Source organism: Lepidochelys olivacea, assembly GCF_965140295.1.
Source record: "Lepidochelys olivacea isolate rLepOli2 genome assembly, chromosome: 13".
In the NCBI taxonomy this organism is placed as follows: Eukaryota; Metazoa; Chordata; order Testudines; family Cheloniidae; genus Lepidochelys; species Lepidochelys olivacea.
Window position 1 is genome coordinate 36,102,707 of NC_140423.1, and position 9,414 is coordinate 36,112,120.

Genomic DNA, 9,414 nt, shown 5'->3' on the forward strand with positions numbered 1-9,414 from the left:
TGCGACTCTTATGAACTGCCCGAGAACTTACAAGTAAATACAGTAATGTGTTACAGTTGATTTTTAATGAGTACTTTAAAGAAATGTAGCATCTGTATCAGAGAACCTCCGATACCCATCCGAGTGTGATGATGGTGTTTTAGTGTCTGAGGTTCCCGCCGGGCTTTGCCTGTGGGGTTCGGAAGCCGGGGCGGCGCCGCCCCTCACTCCCAGGGCTGGGGTGGCCCCCATGGCCGGAGTCAGACTGCTGTCTAGCCCCGTTCCTGAGGGGTAGAGCGAAATGAATGGGGAGGGGGCCCAGAAGCTCCTAAAGTGTAACTGGGAGCACAGGTCTCATTGACTCATACCAGCACATTTCGTTTCCATTTTTATTTTTAAATTACACTTTTAAACTTCTATGGTTACTTTTTTTAAAAAAAAATTACAAATTCTCTACTTTTACGTTATTTTTGTTTGTATTATTTTATTTTTAATTTTGATTTAAGTAGTTTTTGTTTCATGTTCTTTTGGCTTATTTTTTATGCATACACATTATTCTATGTTTTTTTATTTTATATCAATTCTTTTTATTTAATACAATGAAATTGACATATACACATGGCAAGTTCTGATTTCAATCAACATTATTTTCTGTAATAAAAATGTTCCAAATGGAAATTTTTAATCTGCTTTAATTTCCATTAATATCTGAATCAATGTGATTACATAGGTTCTGGATTCAGGGGTGCATGAGGCAGTGACCTTGTGGTTAGGGTTTAGAGGGATCGATTAGGGGTTGTGGTGTTCTTGGGGGCTGGAGGTTTAGAGGATCAGAGAGCATCCTTTACCTGGACCACCAAATGGGTGGGCCTGAATGCTAGTGAACATCAGGCTTCTGGTAACTTTTTCTGGTAACTAGTACCTCCTCCCCATCTCCCTTCCCAGCCCCTCTCAGACAGTTCTACCCAACACAAACAATAGGGTGTAGCTGTCTAGGGTAAAGGATCTAAGGTAATACAGTGGTAGATAGATTAGATTAGATTAGATTAGATTAATGACAAATAATACCTAGCACTGGAGGACCAAATTTCATCAAAAGCTGGGAAAAATTCCAGAGACCAAAACAGTAAGTTTGCTATTTAAATTAAATATGTTAGGGTATTAATATAGAGAGCAAATTTAAGCATATAATTGTTAGGATATAGATATTCAGGCCTGTCGGTAAAGGCCTGTACTCAAAGAATTTAGGTGTATTCTTATCACTTGGCTAGTTATACAGGTATACAAGAAAGAATCAAAATCACTGTCTGCCGGTGCAGGGTCCTTCTCTTACTGTGACAGTCTGAGGCCCTGTTCTTAGGCCAAGGCCTTTGGCTAAGCAGCAGAGGCAGCCGTAAGCTGGGAAGCGAACGGTCACAGCCTCACATTCCAAACTAGTCACACTGAAAGAAGGTGCTATTCGGCTGTTAGGAATACAATCCTGTCCTAATAGTGCCCATCGCCTCCAGAGAAAGGGAAGTGCCTAGAAAATGTAAAAGGAAACTTAGTTTGATAGCATCCTGTCTGGCAAGAACTCACTTCTCACTAGCTGGGATGTGAAATCCTCACTTCTGTATTGTTTTGTCATTATAGTTCCCACTTTGCTATTGTTTGCCTGCATAATCTCTGTCTGGTTCTGTGATTGTTCCTGTCTGCTGTATAATTAATTTTGCTGGGTGTAAACTAATTAAGGTGGTGGGATATAATTGGTTACATAATCATGTTACAATATGTTAGGATTGGTTAGTTAAATTTCAGGAAAATGATTGGTTAAGGTATAGCAAAGCCGAACTCAAGTTTTACTATATAGTCTGCAGTCAATCAGGAAGTGAGGGAGTGGGTGTGTGGGTGGGGGAGATGGGAACAGGGAATGGGGGTAAGGAAATTGGAATCATGTTTTGCTAAAGGGGGAAATGGGAACAGGGAATGGGGGTAAGGAAGTTGGAATCATGTTTTGCTAAAGGGGGAAATGGGAACAGGGAATGGGGGTAAGGAAGTTGGAATCATGTTTGGCTAAGGGTAGGAATGGGAACAGGGACACAGGTGTAAGGCTCTGTGGTGTCAGAGTTGGGAAGGGGGACACTAAGGAAGGAAACTGGATTCATGCTTGCTGGAAGTTCACCCCAATAAACATCGAATTGTTTGCACCTTTGGACTTTGGGTATTGTTGCTCTCTGTTCATGCGAGAAGGACCAGAGAAGTAAGTGAGTGAAGGAATAAGTCCCCTAACAATAATTATGAATTACAATTGCAACATTTGCTATCTATTCAATCAGCATCTAGAGCCTGGAAGGTTTTTGTTTTTTTTTTAGCAGAAAAAATGACTGTTCAGAGAAGTCCAGAAAAAATCCCATATATTTTGGTTTTGGCAACAAAGAACCAAACATTTTTAGCTAAAAACTGCTGAAAACTTTACATTTTCACCTGAAATTCTCCACAAAAGAAGGAAGGAAACAAACAATAAAACCTTTCTCTTTTCCAAGAGAAAGAGAGATGCTAGTGGTGATGATGATGGCCTCCACTACAGCCGGGATTGACGCTGTGGCGATCGATTCACCGGGGGTCAATTTAGCGGGTCTACTGAAGACCCACTAAATCAACTGCCGATCGCTCTGAAATCAACTCCGGTACTCCACCGGAATGAGTAAGGGCAGGTCTACACTACGTCAGGGACTGAAGCTCTGAGACTGATCCACTGGTGGTCGATTTAGCGAGTCTAGTAAAGACCCGCCAAATCAAGTGCAGATTGCTCTCCAGTCGATCCCTGTACTCTACCCCCGATGAGAAGAGTAAGGTAAGTCGACTGGAGATTTTCAGTCAGTAGCTGGAGTTGCGTAGCGTAGGTCGACTTACCGCAGTAGTGTAGACATAGCCTAAGAGGAGCTGATGGGACAGTTTCTCCCATCAACCCAGGGCAGTGTGGATCCTGTGGTAAGTAGATCTAAGCTATGTTGACTTGAGTTATGCTACTAATGTAACTCAAATTGCGTCGCTTGGATCAGCTTTTCCGCCTTGTGCCGATCTGCCCTGAGACTTACTATGAAAAAAGTACCAGGAAAAAGAGTCAGGAAGACTCTGTGAGAATTTATTCTTTAATTCAGTTTTTTGGTCAAACCTTGGTGGTAAATATTTATATGTGTATAGGGTGTTACCGTGTGTGGCAAGGGAGGCCCATGTGACACTATTTAGGCTGAGATTGGCAAAGTTGCCTAGTGCTTTTGGGTGCTCATTTCCCGTTCGTTTTAATTCATTCATTTCTTTTTATTTGGGTGGGGGAGGGAAATCAGGTCTTATGAGCTTTGAAAATTTTGGCCAGACATTTTCTGTTAGCATTTTATATATATGTATCGATGTCTATATTGATGTCAGTATCAATATAGAAATAGATATGTTAATGTTGCCTTCACCATGCAAAGATGGATGAATAGGCAGGACATTAAACATGGCAGGACACTGGGACTCCCAACCCTCCACAGACTTTCATGTTTTGTGTACCCAGCTACAGATCTGCAGAGAATACTACCTAATCAAAGCTCTTCAGTCACAGCAGCGGCAACATTGTTTACCTACTTTTCAGAGGCATAATTGACAAGAGATGATCCTAATCACTGGAGAATTAATGTCATTGGCATCAGTGGTGTGTGGAAGAGACCCAGAAGCACTCAAAAGATATTAAGCTCCTTGCAGAATTTGAGCCCCAGTGTTCATGTACGGATGACTGAAGCAGAGTGCTCTACTGAAACGTTTGTCTTTTCAAAAAGAATGTCTCTTACAGTATCAAGTTTTGTATAAAGAAATGTGCATTAATTGTATGAAAGATGAATGCTCAAAATGTAGCAGAGTCACAGAAAGAAAGAAAGAAAGAAAGAAAGAAAGAAAGAAAGAAAGAAAGAAAGACCTGTCCCCATACACATCTATCTATCTATCTATCTATCTATCTATCTATCTATCTATCTATCTTTGAACCCTTCTGTGTTTTTTCAGACCTTCTTGACATGTGTATCTTCTTTTAATTCTATTTCATATAATAATGGAATTACTCCTCATTTTAATCTGGTCTATGGAATTATTCAGATCAGTCAATTATTCACATTCATCAACATTCCCAGTGATTCCGGAGAAGAAGAAGCATGATAAGACATAGTTTTGACACAGCACATAGAATATTCCTAGCCTGTTAAAGACCATTCTTCCCCACCACCCCGGTGAGGTGGCCGGAGTATGGTGCAGAGAAGCTCATGTTTGCCACTTCAAAATCCCATGATTTAATTGAAACAGAAATGGTGGAAATGTTTTACCTTTAAATCTGTTCTAAGTGAGGTGGATTTTCAGATACTGCCCCTTTTCCCAGTGATTCAGAGACCAGGATACTGGTTCTGCAGTTTATCTTCTACCATCATCTGCTTCACGTTCTTTAACAGTGCCAGGAAAGAGATCTACTCCGAGTGTTCTATATGGTGCTATTTGCCTTGTGCCCAGTTCCTACAAGAGAGACCCTCTCAAGATTTCGCTTTTATCCTTTCTGTGGGAAGGCGACATCTCCCTTGATGCTTACATTGATTAATGAGAAGGAAAACTCAATAACATGCTAGCACTGTCGACGGTACAAACACCAGAGTGAATGGAGGCAAATTTCTATCCTCCAAGGAAATGGCCTTCCTTACTACATGCAGGTGATGAGGTCACTGGTCACCTCCAATTATGGTGCCACAGTCCAAGAAGAGATGCTTACAAGAAACCTATTGCAGATTTTCCCACCCAATCGCTGTTTAGGAGACTCTTTAAAAAAACAGAGTGGAGTCCCTCACCCATGTCTTCAGGGTGGCCAGAGAAAGGGAGGGTGTGACACCTGTTCATGTACTCAGTGTACAGTTCATGGTTGGGATTTTCCGAGATGCCGCTGACTTTCAAGTGGACCTGTGCTCTTAAATCATGTAGACACTCGTGAAAAGCCTAGCCTCAGGTCCCAGACTGCTATGGAGACACAAATGTCTACACACACACATCTTAGTGACTTCACATTTTTCGTTATCTAGGCTCTAATATGCCCATCAATGTGGCATCAGGGAGTGTCACACACATTCATGGATTTATTCTCCCAGCATCCAAGTGCATCATTATGCACAAGGGAAACTGAGGCAAGGGGAGATTCAACAGCATCTCCAAGACACACAGTGAATGTGTGAGAGAGCCAAGTAGAGTCTTAGACTCACAGACTTTAAGGCCAGAAGAGATCATCATGATCATCTAGTCTGACCTCCTGCACATCACAGACCAGAGAAGCTCAGCAGCCCACTCCTGTAAGAGGCCCATAACCTCTGGCTAAGTTACTAAAGTCTTCAAATCATGATTTAAAGATTTCAAGTTACACAGAATCCACCATTTACTCCAGTTAAAACCAGCAAGTGACTGACAAAAAGTCAGAGTAGATGATCACAACCGTCCTTTCTAGCCCCGGAATCTATACATTTATAAGTATCAGAGGGGTGGGCTGTGTTAGTCTGGATCTGTAAAAGCAGCAAAGAGTCCTGTGACACCTTATAGACTAACAGATGTATTGGAGCATAAGCTTTCGTGGGTGAATACCCACTTCATCGGTAAATTTTTATAAATTTATAAATTGGTAATTTATAAATCTGTAAGTTATTGGCCTCAACACAGGGGTAACTGGGTGAAATTTAGTGGCCTGTTATTTACCGGTTCTTTAGAAAGTCTTCCTAGTTTCTTTGGAAATCTCAGTCACAATGGGTCTATCTATAAACTGCTGGAAAGAATTTCCCCTACCAGAAGGCTTTGATTCAAATGAAAAGTAGCATATATAGAGACTAAGTAAGCCAGTGTTGAATCAGGCCCACAATGTTGAAATATGCCTTAAAAGAAAGAGTCCAGAGTTTCTGTGAATCAGTGCATCTCCACTGACCAGCTCAGTAAATCTAGGGTAATCAGAGACTCTGAAAAGTCCAGATAGGAGGGAGTGGGAAACATAGATGGCTGGTCACGTTCTTTGGCCTGTGTCATGAAGACTAGATCAGAGTCCCTTCTGACCTTAAAATATGACTCAAAGACCAAAAAAATATTGACCCAAACTTTTATGCAGTTGCCCTGTTTTATTATTAGATTTGCAAAGGGAAGCATGATGTAATTCCACAGGCATCTACAACAGTTAACATTGCATTTGAATTCAGATTTATTTTTCTCACTCATGCAATCATTGTTTCCCCCTTCCTTCTCCCCTCTCCCCAAATTATCCTCCATCACCTGGAAAAGAAAAATATCAGCCAAAGCATACCATACGAATACTGCTCCCTAAAGGCAGCAGCAGCAAGTATCAGTCCTAAAATTCAGTGAAATCCATGTCTGCCAAAGTTTTAGGGCAGGATTTCCAAAGAAATGTGAAGGAATTAGGTGACTCAACTTCCAATTTAGGTGATTAAATCCCTTTGGTGATTAACTCCAATGTAGGTGTTTAACTCCCTTCAACTCCTTTGAGATATCACCCTAAGTAACCCTCCAAAAGTTTCTGGAAAATCAAAGCATGGAATACAGTGCTCCTAACCCCTAAAGTCCCTTTTAAAAATCTCAATCTTATTTTACAACTGCAAAGATCAAAATTAGCTGATTGGGGAGAGGTGCCAGTCTTCCAGAATCTCCTGCTGTAGGTGACTGATAGAGATCTGTTAATTTTACAGTCTGAAGTCTTGCAAAAGCCAGAAACTTACTGACAGCCCTTCTCGGGGCCTCTTTGACCTCTTTGTTCCTCAGACTGTAGATGAGGGGGTTGACCATGTGGGTCAGGACTGTTTAGAAGACAGAAAATACCTTGTATAAGTCCTTTGAATGGTGGGCAATTGGAACCATGCAGCCAATAATCAGAGTCCCATAAAATGTTGTGACAGTGACAATGTGAGAGGAGCAGGTAGAAAATGCCTTTTGCCTCCCGGTGGTGGAAGGAATTCTCAGGATGGTGTTGATGATGCAAACGTAGGATGCCAATGTGAATAGAAATGGGACTAGTCACCTGACGCAGGAGACCATGAAAATGGTGAGTTCTAGAAACTGGGGAACAGTAGAGGATAGTTTTATGATGGGTGAGGAATCACAAAAGAAATAGTCAATTTCATTGGAGCCACAAAACTTTATTTTAGTCATTAAAATGATTACTATGGTACTGCTCAGAAAGCCACTTGTCCAGGAACAAGCCGCGAGCTGGAAACAAACACTGCCGTTCATCAGAGTGGCATAACAGAGTGGATTGCAGATCACTAGATACCAATCGTAAGACATCACTGCTAGCAGATAGTATTCTGTGGCTGCTAGGATACCAAAACAATAAAATTGTGTCATGCAGCCACTAACAGAAATGGTTCTGTCCCCCGTGAGGAGACTGGCCAGCACCCAGGGCAGGATGCTGGAGGTGTAGCAGATCTCCAAGCAGGACAAGTTCCCCAGGAGGAAGTACATAGGGGTGTGAAGGTGCTGATCAGCCACATCTAGCACAACAATGAGGATATTTTCCAGCCATGGTCACTATGGAGATCACTAGAAACAGGAAGCAGAGAAGAATCTGAAGTTCCGGGAGATTCCCAAATCCCAGGAGGACAAATTCCTCAATGGACGTTTGATTTCTACAGTTAGCATTTGCCCTGGGATGTATCTAGGGGAAATGAAGCAAACTTGTTAATATATTTTAAAGATAAACTCAACTTTTAAGTCAATTCATTGTCGAACTAGATGAAAACTAACAAACTCTGCAATATAAGTTGAATATCGCAGTGAACTGAAATGTCATCAGTTTAATTGCAGAAATGTTCAAAAATCTATGCCCTCTCTTCATAGAATCCCCATCATTAGAGATGGTTAAGAAAAGGTTAGACAAATAGCTCTCAGGGATGGTCCAGGTTTCCTTGGTTTCCAGGTGGCCTGGACTTGAAAACTTCTTGAGCTTCCTTCCAGCCCTACAATTCTATAATTTTCTGTTACTTGATCAAGCCTCCAGGAAATTGTCCAGGTTGCTTGGTATCAGGACTACTGTGATATGTTATTTAAGGTGTGAGTACCTATCTTCTTCACTAACAGAGCAAAGAAAAACTGTGTGTTTCTGGAAACTCCACTACACTTCAAAAAATCAGAAAACAGCTTCATTTCCCTTTGGATTAGGACTGATTAAGATTTTGTAATGGAATACTGGGGTTTGGAGTAACTGAAAGTCTTCATGGAAAGTATATGATTTTCACCAAATTTCGTCTGAAATCTGTAAACCCCAAACGTTTTTTTTTTTTTTAAATATGAACATGTTTCAGTTTTGAGCAGCCTTTGGCTGAAAATATTTAGTACATTGACAAATAGGTTTGCATTCAGTTGCTGAAAATCCCAGAACATCCACTCTCCACCAAAGAAACAATTTTCAGGTTTTGGCTTTTTCAATGAAAAATGAAAAAATTTCCATGGGGATGGAGGATTAAACCCATCCAATGGGAGTCCTGATATATTAGAGAACAAAGGGGCTGCTAAAATGAGATTACACTTCTGATGCCAGGAATTAATATCCCAGCACAGCCCAAGTAAAATAAAATAAAATACAGTCTAATCTGGTTCGCTGATGTTTCACTTTTTAACCTGACAAGGAAGTGTTCTTCAAATGCAGGGTTTCCACAGGATACATCGCTATCAGAGGCACAGCTGGAATTGCAGAAAATATTATAACAGATCATACAAATGTTCTGTTCTTTCTAAAATTCAGCCACAGAATTAGCTCTGATGGGGATACCTGATGTGAACACCATGAAACACAAAGATATGTTTGGTTGCACTGGTGGGAAAAATATTGTTGTTTATTTTATTCATTGTCCAGATCATCTTGTGTTTACAAAAATTTCTTAAAGCAGCTGATCTCTCTCTCTCTCTCTCTCTCTCTCTCTCTCTCTCTCAGTTTCAATATGCACAACATTTTATTAGCCCAGCACAAATGCATATTAGTAAAAATAATATCAATGGCATCTAATTTGCTTTCAAGACTGAAATTGTATCAGTCTAAAATAATATTTTGACAGACCTTCCAGTCAAAACATCCAGACGGAAAGCACTGAATTCTATATAGGTATATGAGCCTTGCTCTCTCCTTCCTTTGCAAAGGGATTTAAAAGTTGTGGGGGGAAATTCCAGACTGGATGTTTCTATTCTCCAGCAGCAATGGTAATATTTTTGCATCTACTTTACACTCAAATTTTTAAATAGCCCAATGGACTTAGGAACCTTAGTACTATTGACTGTCAATAAGACTTAGGCGAAGGGCCAGAGTTTTAAAGGTATTGAGGTATTATAAAGGTATTTTAAATCAATAGATGTTAGGGATATAGGTGCTTTTGAAAACCACACTAGGCACCCTACATACCCTTA

The 9,414-nt window shown here is 40.6% G+C and overlaps 1 pseudogene across 1 annotated transcript; it reads right to left on the reverse strand.

Moving 5' to 3' along the window:
* Positions 1-6,819: 6,819 nt before the first annotated feature.
* On the reverse strand, positions 6,820-8,862 carry LOC311529482 (olfactory receptor 6C4-like; annotated as a pseudogene). The gene is made up of 3 exons: positions 8,786-8,862; positions 8,640-8,697; positions 6,820-7,672 (listed from the first exon to the last, which is right to left on the reverse strand). The product of its transcript is annotated as an olfactory receptor 6C4-like (transcript).
* Positions 8,863-9,414: the final 552 nt, after the last annotated feature.